The sequence below is a fragment of the Sinohyriopsis cumingii genome, chromosome 14 (assembly GCF_028554795.1).
Source record: "Sinohyriopsis cumingii isolate HCF-2022 chromosome 14, ASM2855479v2, whole genome shotgun sequence".
Classification (NCBI taxonomy): domain Eukaryota; kingdom Metazoa; phylum Mollusca; class Bivalvia; order Unionida; family Unionidae; genus Sinohyriopsis; species Sinohyriopsis cumingii.
The window spans coordinates 45705539-45731717 of record NC_142974.1 but is presented as its reverse complement, the minus strand read 5'-3'; the positions used below and the strand labels follow the sequence as shown (position 1 = coordinate 45731717).

At 34.8% G+C, this 26179-nt stretch overlaps 1 protein-coding gene across 1 annotated transcript in view; it reads right to left on the bottom strand.

Moving 5' to 3' along the window:
* Window positions 1–25844, bottom strand: part of LOC149783685 (solute carrier organic anion transporter family member 5A1-like) — a 122355-nt gene extending 96511 nt beyond the window's left edge. The window contains exon 1 of the mRNA XM_089931924.1: window positions 25758–25844. The gene's annotated coding sequence lies outside the window, so the exon portion shown is untranslated. The remainder of the gene's footprint in view (window positions 1–25757) is intronic.
* Between the last annotated feature and the right edge of the window lie 335 nt (window positions 25845–26179).

Here is a 26179-nt window from a genome sequence, read left to right as displayed (position 1 = left end):
GACAACCTAACGGTACAAACATACAAAGTAAACGTATATTTTCCGTCTCATTCTGCTCTCAACTCAAGAGTAATTACAATAAAAGTAAGAGTACACAAAAAGATTTTTGTTGTTATTAGTGAATGAGAGAGAAAGATGATTATGCCTCATCTGCATTTAGAGCATTTGTAGATGTTATGTTGTGTAATGTTGGCAAAATGATTAAGATGGTTTGAACATGTATTAGTTATGGTTATTATTTATTGGTAAATCATACGCAAAGATATGAGTGTGTGTGTGTGCAAGAGAGAGAGAGAGAAAGAATCAGTGTACAAGGCCATATTTATTCAGGGTGGTTCTTATTCGTAGCTTTTGCAAAGAGAAAAAAGACTGTATTTTCAGTTACTGACAAGTGTGATAATACAAATGTATTAAAACCATACTATATTCCATTATCAATAAACACCACTAAATCAACAATTCATTTTTGTTTTAATTACAATCTACATTGTCACAATAATCATGTGGCTATGCAGTGTTTTTTACACAGTAATTAAACATGCTTAGCGCTTTGGTTACTCCAGGTGAAACCAGATTGAGGGCAAGACTCGACAGAAGAGGTCAAATCAGCAAGGCTGCCAGTAAGGAAATGAGGCTCTCATTAGGGAAATGAAAATCCGTCAATGTGCTATTGTCCATACAGCAATGTTATAAGGACAAGTGATCATATGCATTACTTGTTATTCAAACTCACCAATAAAGATAATAGTGGGGTATATACAATTTTAATTATATCCAAGTCAAAACAGAACAAGCACTTAAAAGATCGTATATGTATATAGACGAATCGATTTAAAGGAGTCTGTGACTTTCAAATTTATAATGGAAAATGACAAGGTTTTTATATTTTATGTTTGTATGACTATAATGAAGCAATAAGACTAGCTGACCAATGGTCTGTGGTCTTCACTTTAACATGTACTGAGATATAATTTTTGTTGGATAAGAAAACTTCAAAGGGCATCCAAACTCTTTTTAAAATGCATGCAGTGTTTTGTTACGGTGACGGACTTAATAAGGAGAACTAATTAACGATAATATTTAAAGGTATGGTCTGTGAAGACTTCTGTCCATTTGTTAATAAACACCAGTCGGTACTGTAATGTCAATAAGAGAGCTTATGCACATGGGCACCCACAGGATTTTTTGCAGGGGGGAGGGGGCAGTCAGTCACGGCAGAGAGAGTTAGTGTAGTAAGCAGTCTGAAACTAAAGCTAATATCTACTAAGCATTTTGAACAGAATCTTGTGATCTATTTTCAGCTTCATCTGTATGATTAAACTTGTTGGAATTTTTATATATATATATATATATATATATATATATATATATATATATATATATATATATATACACACACACATATTTGCAGTATGATTTCGGGGGGGGGGGGGGGTCATGTGACCCCCCCCCTTGACCTATGCTGCAGGCGCCCATGCTTATACGTCAATCATTGTATTTTCTCACCAACAATTATTAATTTCTGAAAAAACAAAATGGCAATATGGTATTTTCGATATTTTGTGCAAACGTAAATCTTCTTAGTAGAAATTTTATCTCTGATAATATATTGGATTTTTCGAAAAATACAAAGTGATAAGTACAAAACATTATGATACATTTAAATTATTATTATTTTGATTACTGGATTGTGTAAAAAAAAATTGAAGGGTATGAAAAATTTCATGAAATACAGTAGTAAAATCTCTATTTGATACCTGTGAAATATAGCCACAGACAGCAGAATAGAAATAATTAAAACAAGAGCCCCTTAAAAGGGACTGTTGATCTACTTGTTGAAAATAATTTCCTGGAACTCATTTTAAGTGCTGACTGTTCAAACCCATATCTGATATTCTTCAGCAACAGTGACAAGATTTTCAAATTAGATGCTGTGGTGGGCATACTGGATGCCAGATTGGCACCATTTTCATTTAGGACCAAGAAGACATCGTTACAAGTACTGTACTTTGGTGAAATACCCATGTCAATTTGACCATCCTTTCATGGGGAGTAGCTACAACAAGACTGCATGGTCAGCTATCAAGGCAGCCATACTGCTTCTACAGTTAGCACAGACAAACCTAGTATCATTCTCTTCTGATGAAAACCCTCTGTCAAAATGACTTCCATTTAGGATTATCTTCATGAAGCAGTCCTTTCAGCAGTTTAGATCAGTTGTAAAGTATGTATATATCGTGAATATTCAAATGTAAAAGACTATCAAACATGCATCAGGCAACATGACAAAAAAAACAAGAAGGACAAGACTTGTAACTAACATAAAAAATTGTGGTCAAAATATAGAAGTTAGTGTCTTGTTGCAGTTATGCCACCTCCTGTATTCAAACTATGGGGCCCCAGATGGCCAAGTGGTCTAAAGCACCCGCTTTTACCGATCGCTGCCATCTCACCTCTGTCCATGTTAATTTGAGTCTCTGGCTGAACTAATGCGAGTAGATGAGAGAGCTTGCCAGTAGCTTCCCATGGGTAAGTGGTTCTTATCTAGGTTAACATATTTCTTCCTCGACCAGTTATATTGACCACCATGTATAGCCTATCAAGCGCTTAAAATTACTTTAAACACACACCCAAAATAGTAACAATAAACTAAGTAAAATCTGACAACCCATCATGTATGACCAAATTTTAATATATAAATATTGTTAACTACTGAGATGACCTTTACTTAAAGATCATCACTCTTGAGAGAGACAGCTACTTTTGCAGAACACTTGCAGGTTTAAGGATGTTAGAATAAGCCCAATGGCAACTAGGGGAGGTAAGAACCAGGCTGACTCATGTGGTTAAGTTGAATTGTGACCCAACGAGTGCAGGTTTGAATCCTATCAATGGAATAGCTTAAGTGACTACTATTGCATGTCCTTAGGCAAAGCACTTTACTCCTATTGCCTGCATGCATGTTATGGGTTTGCTTGATTACAGTTCTAAGACAATCCCTCCCCTGTGTTGATTACTAACACCCATTAGCTTTCAAAAACCAGACTATTATCTGTATCTATGTAAACACTATCAAATACTCTAGAATTTGCAGGTTGCAGCTTCCAAAAAATGATCCCTGTAGATATTTTATGTGGATACCAATTTAACTTTGTGAGAATTATTTGAAGTTGGTAATAGACTGCCATGGCAGGAACTGTATGATCTACATCAATGTGCAATACTTATACATGTATAATGATCAGTCACACCCAAATGATAACAACATACAGTTCTTTACAGCACATTTTAGCATTTTGGCACAGTGATTTGGTCACTGGTACAACCAATGTATTTCGCTTCATTTTCCATGAAGACTGCATGATCACAGACTTTTTTAAATAATCAATGTCACTGGTAAACAAGGCACTTCATTTGCACACTACATGCTAGTACCACTCAAAAGATTCAATGACATGTCATAAATTAGCCACTTTGTATTAATGAACCGTCATCAACCTGACTGACTAAATTATAACTTGCCATGAAATATTATGCCAAAATTATGTCCAAACCACTTAGCAACAGAGATAAACTTAATTTTTTTTTTCTCTTCATTTTCTGCAGAAAATCAATCCAAATTACCATTCTCTGAACCAAAACCATGTTAATCATTTGCAAGAAATGCTGGGGCTGATGAAAGGGAATCGAAGAAAAACAAAAACAAGTTTCAAGCCTTTTGAATGGACATTTCAAATATAGTGGAGAATTGCAACTACTTGGGTTTAAAAGTTGTCTCAAATACAATTTTAATCTAGTTCTTGCAATACACACACACAAGATACAGTGATCACTGTTTTATATTTACAAAGGTTTACATAAATCTCTACATTTCCAGGCTACAGAAACACTTCCTGAATGCTAATTTGCTGTCATGTGACAACTAGCAGATCAAGGCCTACAATGTTTGACATCCTTAGCAAAACAAATGGCATATGCCCTGGTCAGACTGTGCATTATGTAACAGCTGATAGGGGCTATGTTGCTAGGGTAGGAGTATACATTACATATGAGTACATATGGTAAATGTAACAAGAGTACTCAGCTATCAACTGTCCCTATGCATAACAGTAATCACTATGGAGAATATTTTATTAATGTGTAGTAACAATAACTTTACAAACTCAGCAGAAGCTTTAGATTTACCATGCATCTAATCAATGGCCTTTAAACCACTTTATATCACTAGGCACTCAACATTCAGGTTAGTGTTAGGACTTGTCAGGCTGTTGTCAGGATAATTTGGCTGGGTGGGACATGATGCTACATGCCTGTGGCATGATGCCCCAGTGCTAGACATCAGTATAAACTGTCACACTGCAGACATCATAGCAATCTGACTGAAAAAAACAAACTGTTAAAGCTATGTTAAAAATCCAAATCTCACACACACACATACTCACTCAAGCTAATGTTATTGTACTGAAGCCTGTCAGGTACAGTGACCTTGAAATGTCATCTTTTGATTTCAAAATTGACAGGCTTCTTCCTTATCCTACATGAAAATGCAAGCTACAAAGTTTGAAATAGTAAATGGTGCAGAAGTTAAGATTGTGAATCAAAATGGGGAACAGATGGATTAAGGATGGACTGTGAGATAATCATAGTATGATACACTTCAACTTATAGTCCATCATAGCTCAACATAAACCCACCTGACTTAAAGTATGACCTCACACACAACTATGGTATACACTCAGTTAAAATTCAAGTCCAAATGCAAGCTGCACTGACCATAATTTGCCATCACATAATGTGCTATCAGATCAGTGCATGTTTTGTTTGTTTTAGTGATTACTGCTAATAAACTACATGGATGCAGTTCTGCTGGCACTGGCAGATCTAGGTATGTGCAGTTTGCAGTTGCAGGTTTGTGGAGTATTAAGTAATAAGAAATGTGGGGATATGCAGTGATGAGATATTCCTTTTCTTTATTTGGATTTTTTTAAATCTTCACTTAGGTCAGGGATTTGTGAAGTCTGGAGTTGTGCCAAATCATTGTTAGTTACAAAAACAAGATGAAATGCACTTTTCTGACTAAGTGCATATGTGTGCCTGCTCCACTACCTTGCTTGCACAATTCATTATGCATTCTTGGCTCAGCACTGTACATGTGCAAACCCAATAGCATTTAACATCCTCTATATAAATATAATGAAAGTATAATTGGTCTCTCGTTTTTATTCTCCTCACAGTGTTGCATCTAAATCATAGGATTGCAGGTTTGATGCAATTTCTGCCAAATCTTGACCATGTGAGCTCCCCAACCCTGGTACATATTTTCTGAGAAATGAATATAAAAAAAATGCCTACATTTCCTTAGTAGATGTGCATCCACACCAATGTTGGCACTAGCAAAGGCCAAAGTCACTGAAGATGGTAAAATCCTAGATGGCAATGAGCAAAATAAAAATAATTTAAAGCTGAGCTGTAGTTTGCTTTGATGTAAGCGACCTTACACCATACCTGTCAACTTTCGAACCGGGAGGAAAAAATACTCCCAATTTTTGGGGTCGCTCCACACCTACCTCCCATTTTCATAATATCTTCCAATTTTTGCAGAGAACTCTTGATTATTATATTATGTCTTCGATTTTCATTTCTTGTAAACAAGAAAAGTCCTACATGTTCTGTTGTATCACCGGTGAATTATTGTTGTGATGAAATAATTACTATAAAGAATTCGCTTCTTCACTAAACAGAATGTTGAGTTTAAACATTATTCACATAATTTAATGATTTTTTTGACCTCTACAATAATACAAAAATAAAAAATAAACCAGAACAAAAAAGTAAATCACAACAATAAAATCGTCCACAATTAATTTCAATCCCAAGAATGATCACTATGAATGCTGTAACTCCATCTGCTATAGCGCCATTCCCACAAAAGAAACTTCAACAAATGCACACCTGGCATTTTTATACCATATATACCAATGATAATTACCATCATTAAATTAAAAAAAGAATGAAAATACATACCAGCAGCAAATGTGTCCTCAAAAGACTAATTCAGAATACATGTTTTGTTATAAACAATACTGAATGCTTTATGAGTTGACAATAACTTGAATAAGGGAATAAGGCTGGATATACAAAGAGGGGAAAATAGTTGCCACATGTACAGAACCATAAGGCTGGCTATTTTGGTACCTTTAGTTCAACAAAATAGTGTAGAACGTGGTTTATTTAAATTATGGCCAATCATTTTCACAAAATAGTTACATGGATAGGGATTAACTTTTAATTATCGCTCTGGCTTTTTCCTTCAAGTTTATTTAAGACTAATCTTTAGCTATTGTGCAGTTTGACAACAGCTGACCAGAATATGAAAATAAGGCACATCCTGGGGGAAAATAGGAAACGTCACAGGGAGAAACAGCGAGTCTTTTTGCGAATTTCACGCATATCGCATCAGAAAGATTGATCAATATTTAGTGAAAACAAGGCTTTAAAAATGCCGCGAAAAACCTCCTATTTTAGGTCCCAATCTCTATTTTTTTATATTCAGTCTCCCTACTTGGCTTTTGAAAAGTTCATAGGTATACCTTACACCCCGTTTTAAAAAACTATGGTAATCATGCTAATATTATGGAATAAAAGGCAATTACACATCAATGTACTAGTATAGTTACCGGTCAAAATTCTCTCTTATCACAAGCCAGTTTCAGGGTTTTAATGATTATCTGGCCTGTACTTCTGTCGCAAAATGAAAGAAATTCACCGACTATCAACATAGGAGATGCCGAAACATCAAACTTTCCATTGTGTGGAAAGTTATGATGTTTGTTCAGCTAAAACACAAAACTCGAATTGACTGATGTTGATCTTAGTTGAACTATATAAGAATGCTAGCCTTTATTATTACCACTCTTCACGAACATGTAAATGATGATGGTGATGTGTCTTGAACAAATAAACATGTGTACCTTTTTAAAATTATTACCTCAATTTGTAGGATCGCTTATATCATTGAAAATGAGTAATTCATGAGCGCATGATTCAAAATAAATGAAACAGCTATTAAGGACTAGCTGAAATATTATCTGGAATAATGCAATTAGGTCGAAACAATGAATAAAGCAAAATCTGCATCTAATATGTTTGGGAATAAGTAAGGATTTAAGCGACGCTATGCATTCTTTGCACTGTGTAAGTACTATACATTATAGTTCAGCATGGTCTCCTAGGAAAACTCAACCGGCCTGCAAATTATGAAGTCTGTATTTACCTTTATTTAACTTTGTGTTGGAGAAATCAGAAAATATGCACATGGAAAATAGTAACAAAATCAATCATAGTACTTTATAACAGTTTAATAATTGTCGGGTCATTGAAGGTTAGTCTTTTTCACATGCCTATGTCTTAGGACACAGAAAAAATTATTGTTTCATGTCCCAAGATTTACAGCAATTACAGTAGTCAACAAAAAGACATAAAAACTGTCAAGTTTAGACATCGGCCCATGAATAAGCCGACACCCCTTCTTCCAGGCCTTTATTTTTTCATCAATTGTTTGGCTTATATGCGAGTATATACAGTAATCATTATAAGATAACTGTGTGTGTCTGCTTCCTATTGCACTGGTTTAAAGATTAGGTAGGTATATATATATATATATATATATATATATATATATATATATATATATATATATATATATATATAATTTTAAATAGGAAAGACATTTGTTTGCCGAAATACTCATTTAAAACTTAATGCAGCAGGCAATGAAATCAATCAAGGTTTGTGGTAGTCTGCTAAGTTTCAATGCAAAGTCTTTGTCAGCCACTTGTGTGATATATTTTCAATGTTAAAGTTACATCTACTATAAGGATGACTTAACTTAATTTGAGAATGAATTAACAACAAAAGAGACAAAATCTAGGCATAGGCATGTAATTAATCGCACATTATTTTTGTTCTCGGCTGATGAAAACCATTTATAAATTTACTTCTTTTGACATAATCTATGGCCGGAGGGTGGGGGTAGCTGAGAGAGCTGCAGTGGAACATGCCAAACTTGTGTCCAAAAGGGTGTGGACTCAAATCCTTCCACTGAATCAACCCAGGTCAGGCACCATGGACACTATCCTTGAACAAGGCACATGACTCCAATAGCCTTAGCACTAAATAATCCACTTGTGTTGCTGTGCTTTAAAACAAACCAATCAATCAATTTGTGTTTTCATGCACTAACAGGATACAGCCTTATTAAGACAGCCATTAGTAGGAGATCCTTAGACCTGTAACAAGGATCATTCTTGTGTCTGCTATGAATAGTGTTCTAAAGTCGGAGTCTCCTATTAAAAGCATTCTGAAGCCGGAGCTACAGTTGCTGTTCTGGTACATTCAGGAACATAACAATTGACATCTCCACTTGAAATTACTGATTCAAGATCGACATACCAAGCACCTTAAATAACATTTGTTCAGTTCAACATTGAGGATCCCAAAGGCAATGGACACCACATATTAAATTTTGAAGGGACAAAGAAAAATGTTACAATATACTTTATATGTTAGTATTGGTTTGCCACCTTGACTTTATTGTTTGCACTGTACCACAATCTTTTCCTTAGATGCTTACATTATTGCAAGGGAAAAAGTCTTTGTCAAGCCTACCTTTATTCAGTTAGAAAGAACAGCTAGAAAGAACATAGAGTTTAATCTAAAGAATTATAAAATTTACTTTAGCTGTGCTTGAACAAATGTGTGGTAATAAAGAGGATACATGTACATGTACATGCACACTGATGCATTGGTAATAACTAGATCAGACATCAACAAGGCAGTCTTAGCTAAAACTTTAACGAGTGTTAAATGGCACAATATACACCCACAATATTTGTCTTCTTTCAGAATGAACCTGAGGTTTTGAACTCAGAACCTATTGATTTCTTCCATAACTCGAGTGCAAGCCATTCACAAAGTTTGATAACCATAAATAGTGAAGAACTAGAGTTATTGTGCATAAACCACTTTCATCTTTTCAGTCAAAGACCTTGATCTTTAACCTTTTGGCGTTAATATTTATATGGTTCTTTCTACCTCAAGTGCAAGTCATCCATGAAATTTTTTAACACTAGATGGTGAGCACCTGAAGTTACTGCATAGATGTTATTGTTTTTGGGTTTAATGCCATTTTCCAGCACAAGATAGGCTATACAGCCAGTATAAATGGTGAAGGAAGAATCCAGCAAATCCCCAGAAAGAACCACCAACCCATGAGAAGCTACTGGCATGCCTTCTCACATACCCACACTGGCCAACCTGAGACTTGAACCAATGCATAGGTGAGATGGCAATGATCTGTAACAGTGAGTGCTTTAGACCACTCAGCCACTCAGGGACCCTTATTGCATACAAATGATATTGGTAACAATGAGACGGATTGATGGACAAACAGACATCGCAACATAATATGGTAGGCAGATAAAAATTGACATGCTTGAATACGTAACTTAAAAAACAGCTGTACTACGGAAATTTTCATTCCAATCTTGCTCTCTATGAACTTCAGTCTTCACTCCTTATCTACTACTGTTATATATGAAACTGCCATTTGGTCAGATTTATTTTCTTTTCAAAACATAATTGACTTATTAAGTGCTAATTTAAGCAGTTCTATAAGTTTCATGCTTCAGAAATTCATCCCTTGTGCCAATGTTTCAACTCCTATTAGCACGTTACTACCCAAAAGTTTCACTATGCAAGTTTTTCATTTTACATCCTATACATCAGTAATCAACATGTAGCGCATTTGTCACAGCGAATGAATTTCTAATCTATGGGACAACAAAATGCTTTTTATTCAGAGCTGACCTCTAATATATGGCTCTTTTAACTCATGAACCCCTGGAGGTTTTTGTCATTTTCGTCTGAAATGAAAGTAAGAAACACATTTTGGGGGGCTTTTTTTTAATACATCCTAATACATCGACTTCCAGGAGATTTTCCATTAGTCTAATGCCTAGTTGTGTTAGAAATATCTTTTTTATTGGTTATTTTGCTCGCACATGAGCAGAAGGGTAAAAGTTCGAGTTCTTTTTTCTTTTCTTTTTTTGCTTAATGGACCCATCATTTTCGTATAGAGACCTTATCCTACTTTTTGCAAAGGTTCACCTGTTTGTGTGCAGTTCAGACCAGTCTGCCATAGATCTAAGGCCAAAAAGTCTAAAATCCAGACACAAAGTCAGATTCTGACCATGGGCAAATTTTGGGTGAAAAGAAAACCAGTCCAAAAATTTAGTTTTTTCCCTCTGTATTTTGCAGTACAACTAAAATGTCCAGATTATTTGGCATCACTGTAGAGCTATATCTACCTACCTTTCTATAATACCACCCAGTTTACTGTATCATACATGACCTTCGGCAGTAGGCTACTACCTCCTGCCAAGTAAACGTGGCACCAGGGGTTAATGAGTTACGGCAATGTCCTATTACTATAGCATATGAGAAAAATGAAAAGCATCAGTTGAACTTGATCAAAGTAAACATTTTTAAAATCAGGTAATATTATGTAAAAACATTTAATAAAAAAATTTCAACATCAAGTATTTAAATTAAACAAGATCTTTATGAGCCAGAGTTGTAGTAAATCGATGAAATAATCATGGTTTATGAAATGTGGATGCTCCATTATAAGGCATATTTAAAGCTAGCCCCAAACCATGTAAATTTAATAGTATGCCCCTCTAGAAAACAACTTATGAGTCTGAAGGGATTCTAAGGTTCTTACACTTGGCTTTATGCTACTGATCTAAGAACCAAAAATATCAGCATATCTTGGGGGAAAAAATCCTCTCCATGTATTTTGTTTTGTTTTTTTCTCAGATACTGTGATATTTACTTACTATAGAGATAGAGCTTCAAAGTTCTGTGGTTAGCCTAATCCAAGGAATAAAGTTGTGAATTTTGCTATGAGAATTTAATCCCATTTTGTGATCATCTTTTTTGTGATGGCAGAACTGATGCAATTATGGTCAGCCTTAATAGATTGGGGAACTATTTTTCTGGATATATAAACAAAAGTTTCAACAATTCAGCATGTTTTACCATGGATATTCTTGTAGATGAATAGATTTTCTGCAAGGCCTAAACCATAAATGATATCATGCTGGTTATTTCTATAACACTGCTATTTGAGCTATGTTCGGTTAGCATCAAATCATCAGATATTTCATACTCCTTACTTTCATCCATAACAAATAATCTTTCTGTCTTGATGACATTATTAAAGAAATCAGTTATCTTTTGCTGCAACATGACATGATGCATTTGCATTTGAGACATTTCCCTAATGTCTGATTGATAAATCAATCAACTATACCCCTCCAGGAAAGAATTCAATCAGAATACCTCTATAGTTTCTGCAATGCTCCAAAAGATCTCCATCACAATGGTGCTTGTATTCATAAAATATTCTCCACAGATATAGAATTAACTTAGATAATTGAGAAAAGGCTAAAATCCAATTTTAAAAAAAATAAATTGGCATCATTGTAGAGCTACAATGATAATCAAATTTTAAAAAAAGAACATGCACTGGGCATGGGAAATTGCAGGAAACACAGGACCCCCACCCCCTTTGAGATATAAATACATTAGTGTATCTCCTAGGGGTGCAATACAGAGTGAAATCTCCTTGGCATCAAAACTGGGGGTCAGATTAAGTATGAAAACAAACTTTGGTATCAAAACTGAGGGTCAAATTAAAATGTAGGGGTCTCTGTTATATACATTCATTATACCCACATATATTACTGTCTAGACTTGAGCAATCAAAATGCAAACTAGTCCTATCAGAATCACCAGATTCTTCCAAACAGCTGTGTAAATGCAGGGACATACAGTGACACACAATAAATTATTATCATGGTGTCATATTATCTGAATAAATAACACCAGATTTACCTTCGTTTCTAAATTTAATTTAAATGCATTCTGTCTCCTGTAATAACACCTTTAGCAATCGAGCCGAAAAGTACTTGTCTTTCATGTATTCATGTATAAGTCATGCCAAACTGCAAACAACATAGACTGATCTGCTGTCGTGTAATGCACTGGCAGACAAGGATCTACATTATTCTAACGATTAGCCCTAATAAATTCCAATGATTCAGATCTACCAATGCATTATGTGATGGCAAATCTTGGTCTGTGCAAACTGCATTAAGATATGACTTCTATGTGAGTATGTTATGGTTAGTTTTTGGAAGAACATGTCACTGGCAGTAATGCTCAATGAGACAAAAATTCAACACTGTCACAGAAGTTTTCAGCTAATAGCTAAGTAACATGTTCATGTGCCTTATAATATTTAACTAGGTCAACAAAAATTGTGTATGCAAGCTGATTCTCATTTATAAAAATATTCAAAGTAGTATATAAAATTAAGGAGTTGTACAATTAAACCTGCTCTAACAGCCACTTCTGTAAAACAATCAACCTGATTTTTCAATACCCAAATATAAAACTTTTCATGCAAAATTAACCTTCATATAACAGACATCTATGTTATAACTGACACTTTTTGCCAGTAACAAAGGTTAGACAATTTTATTTCCCACCATTCATCTTCAACATCAAAACCTTTAAAGGACAGTAGCATAGATGGGCACAGGATGGCTGAGTATTTAAATGGGGGGGGGGGGGGATTGCCTTTACAGATCACTGACATTTCAGCTCTGTCTGCATGGGCTCAAGTCTTGAGATCACCTAACACCAGTATGTGAGAAAACTTGCCATTAGCTTTCCATGAGTGGATGGTTCTTCTAAGGTTCTTCCTCCACAATATATACTGGCTGCCATGAATCATGTACTGAAAAACAGCATTAAGACTCAGTCAGGAAGGTTACACATGTGAATGAACTCGAGGTTCGTGCCACAAATTAAAAACAATATCCCAGACCTTTTTCAGATTAAACAATATTATAAATGACTGTAATGTGTTATATACATGAGCAGATTATGGTAAAGGTCTCAAAGTGTGTTATATACAGGTAGATATGGTAAATGGCATATGGTAAAAGATTCTGAACATGTTTTATACAAGTAAATATGGCATAGGACTCAAAGTGTGTTACATACAGGCTGATATGATACAGGCCTCAGAGTGTGTTATATACCTGGATTTTGATGATGTTATATACTGATAAAAATGGTAAAGGACATTCCATCCTCTATTTTTATGATTATATTACAAGTAATCCCAGACAATTTTTACTGGGCTATCCTTTAGCTGACCTTCAATTCTAAAGCAAAGTGTATAAATTACATTGACTTGTGAAACAGGTTCAGGAAAATATAAATATTATATAAATATGTTTATAGGACCAAAGTACCACTCCAGTGGCCTAGTGGTTAGAACATCCGCCTCAGGTGCAGGAGGTCAAGGGTTTGAATCCCAGACTATTACAATGGTACTAACAGCTGCCTCTATAGATGCTCAGCATGAAGTTAGTGTTAGGACTGGTTGGCCAGGTGTCAAGATAATGTGACTGGGTGGGACATCATGCTACATGTCAGCCATCTAGTCTGCCTAGCTATCTGCAAATGTGTATGCCGGAAGTTCAACAGCCATACAAGGCCTCATTGGCTGGTTGGCTGCTGTGATTGGGATGAGTGCATGAATGGTATTGATGATTTGTTGTGTGCAGACAATCAGCAGTAGTTTACAGCAGGTGTGTTAAAAAGCATTTACTTTAATGAATATACTGTCTTTCAATTAACCCCCCAAATCAAATGTTTATTCCTTAATTTCCACTATTTAATTCTGATTTAAAATTTAAGCCATGTTATGATGAATGTTATAACTGAATTTATATTTTGGAAACTTGTTTACATCGGCACCGATTATTTTTGCCGATACAGATTATACTGATTGTTATAATAACTGACCCAATTATGAATATGGCCTATTAATCGGCACAGCTTTAAAAAAGGGCCTGATGCAACAAATTATTACACTCAAGCCAAGCCGCAAACTTACCAGTATGATAAATTTATAACCACAAATCTGTCCTCAATATTACAGGTATAACAAATTATTAGACTCAAACCAAATCCCAAACTTACCAGTATGATAAATTCATAGCAACAAACCGGAACCCCGCCCCTCCCAATTACTGGTACAACAAATTGCTACACTCAAATCAGGTCCCATGATTACTGGTACAAAAATTGCTATACCCAAACCAAATCCCAAACTTACCAGTATGATAAATTCATATTCCACAAATCAGGCCCCACGATTACTGGTACAACAAATTATTACGCTCAAACCAAACCCCAAAATTACCAGTATGATAAATTCGTAACCATAAATCAGGCCCCAAGATTACCTGTACAACAAACTGCTACACTCAAACCAGGCTGCAATACTACCAGAACAAAATATTCTTGCACTTAAACTAGCTCCCAAGATTACCAGAACAATGAATTCCCAATTCAAACTATGCCTCAAGACTACTAGTACCAGTACAATAAATTCTCAAACTTTGACTCGGCTTACAGTACAATTCCAACATCCAGTTGACTAACATCAATTTTCTGATGAATCTGATGTCAAAATTTGAAGCCTAGTCCAAGTACAAAAACATTTTGCAATTATAGGGTGAGGGGTCGCTGTACAATTTTACAGATATTGTGTACAATTTTGCAGATATTGATCCATAGGAAATGTGTGTAATATTCCACACCATCTGTAAAGGAGTGCTGCATGTACTTCAATCAACAAAACATGTGGAAATGACAGTCTTTAGCTTGTAATGTTCCATGTTCAATCAATACAATTTTGATGCAGTGAGAGTATGCAATACAGGATAATGTCAATGAGGCTGAAAGCTTCCTGTGAAATACAAGAATAAAAGAGCCACTCTATAATGAGATAGACACATTTCCCTATAGACTCCAGTCCATAATATTGTCCTAGTGATTGTACTCAACTTCATCTTGTCATTACCTTTGTTTTATTCTTCCATGAGCACAGTACTGTCATTTGATAACATTAAACTTTATATGGTTTTGGCCTTAGTTCTATTCTTCCATCATCAATGGAATACTGTCCTTATGATAGCATAAAATATTTGGGGTATGAAAAGAGTCCCCTTAAATGGGGGTAGGCCAAAAAATCCTTAGTAAAAGCCACTCAGTTGACGAACAACAGACACCATGCTACCCCCACCCTGTTTAAATTTTTAAAAATAAATAACTGTATTATGGCTTTCAATGTTTAATTATTTACTATGAATCACAGCATTTTTAACACATAATCACTGTGCATTTGATTGAAATAAAATATTTATCGTTTTTTTCTAAGTAATATAATTCTTAAAATACTATCTTTTATTACATGCTTGATATTTTTAATTATAATATTCTACACATTAAAATGATTACACAAATGTGCTTAGATATAGTATGCATGTTGGATTATTCTATGTAGCGATGATTTGTAGCCATGTGAGATACTCAGATAAGTACAAAAAATTTGATCATATTGTTTCATATTTATTAAAATATGCCCTTATTGTATCAAAGGAAATAATATATAAATAACTGTATCGCTTCATAGTCATTACACGAGATAAACACTGTATTACACATTATTCAAAATTACTAAAGGGTGCAAGGGAGACCACTGTACATCATAGAAAATATAGTTACAATAAATAAATAATAAAATCTCAATCAAATTGACAAACAGTACTATATTACTGCAAATACTAAAGACTCGTGGGCTTTTGTCCTTCCCCTGAAAGACAGTGGGCTTCTGTCATACAGGGCTTTAATACTCCATGAGTGAAAGAGGAATTCTGTCATGGAAGGCTTTGGTCCTGGAATCAAACTTTCATACGTTATTGCCAACAGCAATTGTACCGTATTTGCCAGCATATAAACTGATGCAGAGTACAAGTCGAATAAGCAAATCTGGCAAATTTTCCATCCTTCATCCATTTATAATTTGATGCTGAGTATAAGACGAGGCCAGATCAATACCTTGGATTGTCTTTTTCACTCCGGTCCACTAAGCATCACAGATTTTATCCAATATGTAACTCAGTAACCTTTCTGGTCAGGATCATAAAATGTAACTAAAAATACCTAATTTGTTTGAAATAAAGTATTTTAAATGTATTGTTTAGTTTTAGCTACATATAATAATGCTGATCTGCAAATGTGGTGAGTTACAGAAGGAGAAAACTGCTGTGTGAAATTTAACTATAACAACTTCTGGTTTCATATATATTCAGGGTATCACTTTATGCTATTTCAGATTACCAGTAATATGGAAATTGCATCATTAATGCTAAAATGCATTTTCCAGTTTTTTGGCGGAGAGATACAGAGAGAGAGGGATGCATATGCATTCCATTGCATTTATTCTTCTTGCACTTCGTGATCAAAATAAAATATAGTCCGACATATAAGAGAGAGAAATATAGTCCAATATATGAGAGAGAGAGATGAGTTCTTTGCATTTTTGGTGCTCTTTTTTTTTATACCTTATTGCCCTCGATTAGCTGAAGCCTTTGTGAAACAATAAATGTAAGCTATGAAAATACATACCATACTCCTTCAGTGTTTAATTATTCACAACAGTTATATCCATAAAGACTCCATTTAAGTTAAATGCCTAAAATGACCATTTCACATGCTGTCTATGCTATTCTTTGCAAGTATAACAATCTCTCCATTCCCTAAAAATATAATTGTTTTTAAAAGTGCATGTATTCTTCCTGTACTTAGGCAGCAAATGTTTTTGATCTTTGTTCATGCTAGATGTTACTTTAAATTGATGATGGCTCCATGGCAAGTTCAAAAGATGTCACTGGCTGAGAAATTTACATGAGAAACCACCTGGCATTTCCTTTCATTATATGGTATGGTATTCATAATGCCCATGGATAGCCTCATTTCACTATTGTTAGACTCGCTAATCTTATCCAGTCTGCCAAATCTTGACCTCAAGCAGGTGTTAGTTTGGAATGACTAAATACAGTGGTAGTATATTTAATTAGCATGTAAATACCACCAAGATTCTGATATTCCTTCTTGAAAAGTAAAGTCTGTTTTATCATCAGCAATGGCAAGTACAAAGCAAACTGCAAGAAAGTCCACTGAAAATAGAAACCATGCAATTCACTTTCAAAGACACTGCAAAAAGGATGTATTAAGGATCATATAAAACAAAAAACTACAAGGTTAAGAAGACTAAAAAGAAAAATCTCATCCAATTCAACATGGATAAGTACTCACAAGCCACATGAGGAAAAATGGCCACCAACAGAGCCAATAGAGAAGTTACAGAATTAGAAAAATACTTTCAGACAAGACAGATAAAATGAATGAAGGATCCTTCCAGGAATGTACTTGCAGAAAAGGAACACAGAAACTTGACATGAAAGGGATATCAAAGAGGTAACAAGGGTACACTGTACACCCTAAAGGAACTCAGCAAGTACTAACATTTGAAGTACTAAATACTGCAGGGGAAACAGTTATAGTTAAAGAACCCACACCTATTTTGTGCAACATAAAGAAACAAACTGGAAATTACACCTCTCTGAAATACCTCTGGAGATGCCAATTGAAGCAACAGTCGAAAAGGTTGAGAAAAAATGAAAATCAAGGTGATTTTATTCAGATTTGCAACAATTCCCATGACAACAATCTACAATGGAACTAGAATGTTAGAAATAGAAAAGAGAAAATTAAAAGAAGTGAAACAAGCATTCTCTCTAGATTGGTTTTTGGCTAAATCACGGAATAAGGGGTGTATTTACCACTGAAAATGCAACAGATGTGAACAAACTGGCCACACACCACATAAATGCCCTAAAAATCAGGAGACCCAAACAAAGAACAGTGAACAGAGAAAACAGAATACCAAGTGACACAACAACAACAACAACCCGGAAAGAAACAACTAGATGAAGAAATGCAATCTACAAAGCAACAGTAGAAAGAACAGCAAACACAAGTTAGACAGGAGCAAAACAATCCAACAACAACAAGAAAACAGCAAAAAGAGACCATAAAGAAACAAACAAATGGGTAAGAAACCTCTCAACAAGGGAAAAAGAACCAGAATCAGAAAGTACAAACACTAGCAACAACAGGGACCATAACAACAGAATTTTCACAATTTGAATCAACATCAACAAAGGCAGGAAATAATCAGAAACAAACAACAACAGCGAATCCATCAGCAAAAACAAAAACAGCAGCAGAACAAACAGTAACAGAGAGTAGAGAAGTAGCAAATAATCTAAAGCAAACAAAAGTACATGAGAGAATTCCACAAGGTGAACAAAACAAGGAAAAACAGGTATCCAAGAAATCATCAACAACAACAGAGATAAAATCAACTTCCTAGTCAACAAAGAGGAGAGAAGACCAATTAGAAAGAGACAGAATCAGGAGAAGAGAAAAAAAGAACACAACAGAGGGAAGATGAGAGGATGGTTGAAGAGTACCTTGTAGAATATGGTGAATGTTTATAATTTTTTTTTAAAGTATGTATAGATAAATACATAAAAGAATTATCAACACCTATATACTTTTTATTTTTTAAAACAGAATAACAGCTCATACAGTATAGCACAACATTTACAAGTAGGGCAGAAGGGCCTCCCTAACTAGTCTGTAAAGATCAAACAGGGAGAGCACCCTCCCAAAAAAAAGAAATAAATACCACTACAAAGCCATGTGATTCTTGGATAACTAGAAGGAACTGCTTACCAAGTGGTTTTAATTGATAATGGAATATGGTCTGCACTTGTATATAATAATATGATCAGTCATCAGGTAAGTGAACAATACAATACAGATTTACAATTGTGAAGACATCTCTCTTTCCCTGTCTCTCTATCTGCCTGTCTGTAAATGGGGCATGAATTTTATTTAATCATTAGGTGCAAGAAGAAAATTGTGAATATGTCTTTGTCATGATTATTCCTCTTCTAACTTGTCAATTGTAACGCACATATATGTAATCATATTTAAACAATGTATATTACAAACAACATATATTACTGGTGCATACTGCTTTAGCGCAATTACACCTGATGTCTGTTAATTTTTAATACTGACGATCAAATAACTGTTTATAATACACAACATGGAATCCTATATTTTTCATACTCGATCTCTTCCTCAAAATAAGTTTTTTTTACAGTTACATTATTTTTTGTACTTTTGGAAAATTATTTTCCGTACAAAAACTATGATAAAGTTATTTGAATGACATAAGTTATTTGAATGACATAATCCATATATAAGTCGATTCACAGTATAAGTCAAAGCTAAGATATTTTCTGGTTAAAAAAAGTATCGTCTTATAGGCCAACAAATACGGTTTTATTATTCCATGAATGGGAATACAAAATTTCACATGGTCAATGCCTTGTTTTATAAGCATCCAAGGTCTATGCACCTATCACAAGGTAGCATACATTGATTATACTTGCTTACAAGTCACATCCATATGCAAACAAAACAGACCCTGATCTGCCATTGCATAATGTGCCTGTGGATCAGAGTCTGTTATATTTTATATCCAACTATATAGACCCAAATCTGTTTGCGCATTAAGTGACAGCAGATCTGCATTTGGACTATACTTACAAGCAAGAATATATGGTAGGTATGTAATAACCATTAAATCATTTTTGTGACTTCATTCAGCTTTTGTTTTTGTTGAACCAGAAATATGTTCATTATTATCATTTGAAGATATGTTAATTTTGGTTCATCTGCCTTATATAATTGCTAACAAGTATAGTCCAAACAAAACTGCACAGACCCAGATCTGCTACTGCATTTTGTGTCAACAGATCTGAATCTTTTGTTAGAAGTAATCAGGAGAACAAACAACAAAGACCCTGATCTGCTGGCAAATGTGACAGCAGATCAGGTCTGTGATGTTTACAGTATATACGGTACCTTATAATTGATACATGTAACTCTACACCTCAAGCAAGATCTAAGATGCTATGAAAAACCAGTAGTACTTGAACACATGCATGCAATTAAACAATTTCCACATTTATAACAAGAATCACCAAGGTGATCAAAAGCAATTTAGGGGATATTGCGTTCATAATGACAATATATGTGTCTGATCCAGCATATAGTTAGCTTGTGGTGTTGTGACAGCCTCCTTGCCATCATCATATCCCCTGAAACCTTCATGAGCTTTTGCTCTGATGCCAAGATCACAATATTGGTAACAATGAATTGCCCTTGTGTCTGCATTCATGTGTTAAATCTTTTCATTCACTTACACAAGTCCTATTTTTTGCCTAGTGGTAGCACTGTTGAAAATGTACCATAGCTATTAGCAGCAAGATGTTACACAAACAGCAAGTTACATTTATTGTGGCTTTAACACCATTTTCCAGCACCTGATATGCTATGCATGGCAGCAAGAATAATTGGTGGAGGAAGAACCCAGGAAAACCCTGGTAAGAAGCACTTACAGGAAGTTACTGGCACGCTTCCTCACATACCCACACTGGCAGAATCAGAGACTCAAACCAACATGGACAGAGGTGATTGGTAAAGGTGAGTACACTCACCCATCTGGGGCCCCCCACACCCCATGTAACAATTAGCTACTATAGAAACACCACATTACATACTGCAGGGTATATTCTACAACTTAAAATTGTAATATCACACTCCTTTTGAAAAACAATGGACAAAAATCTTCCAAACTTGGAGGAGATTTAACAAAGTAAACAAATTATTGCTGTTTATTAGAGCCTAAACACCGGACGAGCCCCCAATTCTTATGTTACATGTTTAGGCTCTAATAAGTGAAAACAACAAGCTTTAAAAAATATAACAAATAATTTATTTCCCTGACAAAACACTGTAAAAATTAAAAAATAAGAACTTACGGTTTTAATAATCAAATCCAAAAATAATCCACAAATTAAATTTTAGAAGTCCTAGTAATGAAATGTTCTAATGAATTAGAGTCCCCACAAAAAATCCAAAATGAAAGGTGATGCTGTATACTGTAGTCAGTATGGTGCTGTAATGTCTACAATTCTTTGTTATTCCACAGACAATAATATTCCAGTGTTTGAATTTCGGAATAATTTGTAACAAATGTCTTTGTCCAAGAATTCTGTATAAGCACTCAAATATTTCCTGGAAAAAGATTTAATCTTTTAGAATCCAAATAATTTGAATAAAAATTAAAATGTAACTCCAAACTGGTCACAAACATACTTTTCCAATGTCTAAGTTGTATGTGTATGTGTATGTGTGTGTGTGTGTGTGTGTGTGTGTACAGTTACTTTAAATAGAAGATATCCACAAGTGCATAAAGAGTGACCACATGATCTAACGTAATTGTCATTCGCAGAAATGAATGTAGTATCAAATAGGAGGGTTGTCAACCGAAGGAGGCGCTATGAAAACCAGCTCAAAATGGCTGATGTTTACAGCAGGCGTCAAAAGGCGTTTCCATGCAAATGGAGTAGAGGCATCAAAAGGCACTTCCATGCGAATCGAGTAGAGGCGACCAAAGACGCTTGCATGAGGTAAAGGGTTAATGCTGAGCGCCTAGTGAGGCAGCTGTTAGCACCATTTTTGTAAGCCTTTGCTATGACTCAGTAGGGGATCGAACCCATGACCTCCCGCTTCTGAGGTGGAAACTCTAACCACTAGACCATCGGAGTGGTCCCAGTGTCCAAGCTCAAATGAGATTATTTCTCTACAGACAAAGGTTATCAGACAAATAATGCGCAAAACAGATACCCATATGAGGGTCAAGTGATCACATTTTAGAACATTTAAGAAGGTATTCACATGTCTAAGATCATGTATTAAAGGAAAGCCTCGATTTCACTATTATCATTCACACATTAAAAATGAATTAAAACAAAAGTTGTTCACTTGATTCTCAATCAAGGCCAGGAACTCAGTCAGCAAAAGATACAAAGTTTGGTGTTTATGACTAAACAGTCAAGTCAAACTAATTTCTGGAAAAAAACAAATTCCTAGTAAACAAAATTACATTACTTTGACATGTAATGAAATTTTTAAAAAATTAAAAATTACGAACAGACAATTAAATTAAATCAAATATAAATTAAATTAAATACATGTAACAAAATCTATGACTAGCAATATATAATGGCCTCAAATTTAACACTTGCATACTTACAAAAGAGAATTTAATTGTAAATTCACTCATTCTGCACTTGTTACATTTTCCAATGAAATACTGGTGTTGTAAATCATGAATAAAACTCCTTTTTGATGTCCTTCAACAAAATCAAATTCATAATTTCTGAAACATATTTTAGCCAGGATTCCTGTTCTATTATATTAGCTGTATATCATATAGATCTTTACTCTTGCCATTACATATTAATAATGTGTGTGTGTGTGATTTGGATTTTTAACGTGGCTTTAACAATTTTTCAGTCATACTGCTATGTTGTCTGCAATGTGACAGTTTACAGTGATGTCTAGCACTGGGGCATCATGCCGCAGACATGTAGCATGATGTCCCACCCAGTCACATTATCCTGACACCAGGCCGACCAGTCCTAACACTAACCTCTTAATGCTGAGCGCCAAGCAAGGCAGATGTTAGTACCATTTCTGTAAGTCTTTGGTATGACTCGGCCAGGGATTGAACCCATGACCTTCTGCTTCCGAGGCGGACACTCTTAACCACTAGGCCACTGGAGCGGTCTCTAATAATGTAAGGTGAATCATGGTAAAACCATGTTTCTAGATCACAGCAGCATCTCTCTGGCATGCCAAAATATTGAATTCACCAAAATCTAAATATTTCTGTAAAATTATCCAATTTCAGGTAAATCTGTTATACTGTATATATACTTGCTTATAAATCAAGTCCAGATGCAAACAACACAGACCTTGATCTGTTGTTGCCATGATCTGATCATGATCTATAGTGGTTCTTCTACTAATGAATTCTAACAAACTGCATAGACCCAGATCTACAAGCACATAATGCAATGGCAGATCTGGGTACTTGTAAGTGAGTACATACAGTACATCTTTTCGTAAGACTTGGATATTTGTTATACATATTAGGCAGACCTCATAAAATCAAACTGTGGCCAATTGGTCTAAAGTGCTCTCCATTATGGATCACTGCCATCTCACCTGTCTGCATGGGTACGAGTCTCGGATTCAGCTGATGTGGGTATGTGAGAAAGCTTGCCAGTAGCTTCTTGTGGGTCGGTGGTTATTTCCAGGGATTTTCCTGGGTTTTTCCTCCACCATTAATACTGGCCGCCATGTATAGCCTAGCCTGTGCTGAAAAATGGCATTAAACCCTACAACAACAACAACAATAAAATCAAATCATTGTAGCTTGGACATTTGGCTGCACGTGTGAAGCATTTTGTTTAAGGTTGCTGGTTCAGTGCACATTTCAGAAATAGTTATTACATATAAATCATTGATGTATCAATAATTCTGCCACAACTGCTCTATAGAAATGATGATGGTTCACTTCATTCAGGAGAGCTTTTTTTAATATGGTATAAGCATTTTCCTTTTTAATATGAAGACAGCTGTCACAACCACATCACTTTATTTCTAATATCTCCCCAAAGTCACAGTACTGAAATGCACATAGGTAACAAACAGTATCACACAGATAGGCCTAAAAAATTTTTTTAAAAATCTTTGTATCTAAATGGACTAGTAGACTGAGGCATATACAAGTCCTGAATCATTACCAGTCCTCCCGACAATGTTAGACATGTATCTAAAACAACAACACTTTTTCAATTTCTTTAATGTCCCTTTCCTTCTTAATTCAGAAGTACAACTCCACCAAGGTCACTAGAATATATGCATTGCAAGTGCAATAGAAACACTGTTATAAATTCCCCTGAAATTTTAAAGTAAACAAAACAAGGCAAGTAAACAGTTTTTCAGAGCACTGTCATCTTGATAAAACGAATAATTTCATAAGAGAATAAGGCAAAGACCTTATGCATCCTCATCATTAACTCTCCACAGAGAGACAATGTAAGGCAGTACCCATTGTGCTAAAGCGAAAACTGGGCGAGATCTAACCAATATGATAGTATCAGCACTGTGCAGGTTATCTCAACAACTATATAAAAAATATGAACCACCAGACAGAGTATATACCTCCATGAATGTTAATCACTTATAGATGGAATGGTTAATCATAATGGAGATTTACAAGAGCAAGGCACTACAATGGTGGTCTTACAAGTATACAAGCCTGGTTCTCAGTCCTTCACATGCAACTTTACTTTATCGATCTAACTAGTAAAAATCTAATGAGCCTTGTCTTGAAATATGATAAGGTAAATCTTAACTGTACTAACCCTCAACAGGAACAACTGAATCTTGGGAACTGTATGCAGATAGCTCCCAAAAAATGTGGACATCTGTTCATTTAGATTTTTAAACATTAAAAAAGGATAGTTCAAATAAGTGCTGACTAGTTACATTAATTTTTCACATAAAAAAGTAATCTACTCATGAAGACCTGTACTTTCTTTAGAACAAATAACAATTTGTTGCTATGATTTTCTTTCTCGTGCAGAAAGCATTTTTTTCATTGGGCATTTACAACTAACATGAGAAGAGAATTCAGTTTTAATGAATAACTGGCCATTCACATTATTAAATAATTGGAACTGTATCTACCTGACAAAATAAGTGGAAGATAAAAGATCAGTTATGGAACCAATAATTAGTTATGTTAAAACGTAACTGCCTGAATCAAATATGCAGGATCATATCCCCAGAAACCTCGATATCATGGATAAATAGTATAAATGTACTGATGCTCATTATATGTCAGCAAATTGAATTTGGAACACAAATACAAATGTAGTAACAAATGGGTCTGGTAACACAGCCCTAGTGTCAGCTGAGGTTGGCATAATCTCCATGAAGAAAAATAAATCCGTTTCCATGACACATATGTAATGATCGTGAATAATGTCACTTTCTTTATCATAAAACACTTTTGTATCCATGCAAACTTTTCAAGCCAAAGCAAAAAAGAGATGTTCTTATTTCGTCAGAGGTGCAATTTCCATGAAAAATGTCACATTCTTTCTTTTAAAAAAAAAAGGGCCACTTTATACGCTGAAGCACGATCTGTATGAAAAACGCTAGATTTATTCCTGTCATTGTAAATTTACTTTTCGTTGAAAATCTGTCATTTTCATAAATAATTAAATTTTCTTGGGAGAAACAAAAACTAATTTATTTAACCAAAACGTAAATTTTTTGCAAAAAAATTGCATAGTTTTAACGAAAAAGTAACTGTTTATGTTCAAGTTTTTCTGTGAGGAGCCACCACCACTTAAATCACATGAACGGCCATTGACTGGAGCAGACCTAGTGCCTTGGGTCCACTGGTTGTGGTGTTTATTATAACAATAAATGAACATCCTTTCACTTTGTGCTTGACACAAAGATCTTTCAAATTATGACCCGAACTTCTTAAGCAAATAAATATTTTAAAAAAACACAACGGCACTGAGGAAGGCGTACAATATCTCGTCAGAAGTGCGTAATCGCATGCTGACGTGAATGGGGCCAGATTCAATGCAATGATTCGTTCCAATAATACGGCAGATTTCCTGGTCGTACTGATAAGTTGACCTAAATGAAAGGCTTCCACATAGTATGTAACTTAAAAATGTATAAAGTATTACCTGTACTGTAAGATTTCAGTCTTGAAATGGACTCAAATATATGTTTATATGTACCGGAGCATCTTCGTCCTCACTTCTAATACATTAATTGCCACATCCGACTTGTGTATATATTGTAAAACAACATTCGATTGGTTCAGTACTGATCATGTGATTAATTAGATTTTGCAAGTGTGCCTAGCAGACGTCAAAAATTCTCTGTAAAGAATCTGAGTAAATGTTTATGACAAATGGACCTGGAATTTCGAAATTTGTCTAAACTCAAATCAAAATATTTTCTAATGCATCAAAAAGAAAAAAATCGATAATTTATATACGTATTAGTTAAGCTACATCAGAAAGCAGAGTTCAAAACTTGATTAAAATCCAAGCAGTAGTTTCTCATATATTTGCCAATGCTAGAAATGTATGAACATTTTTTA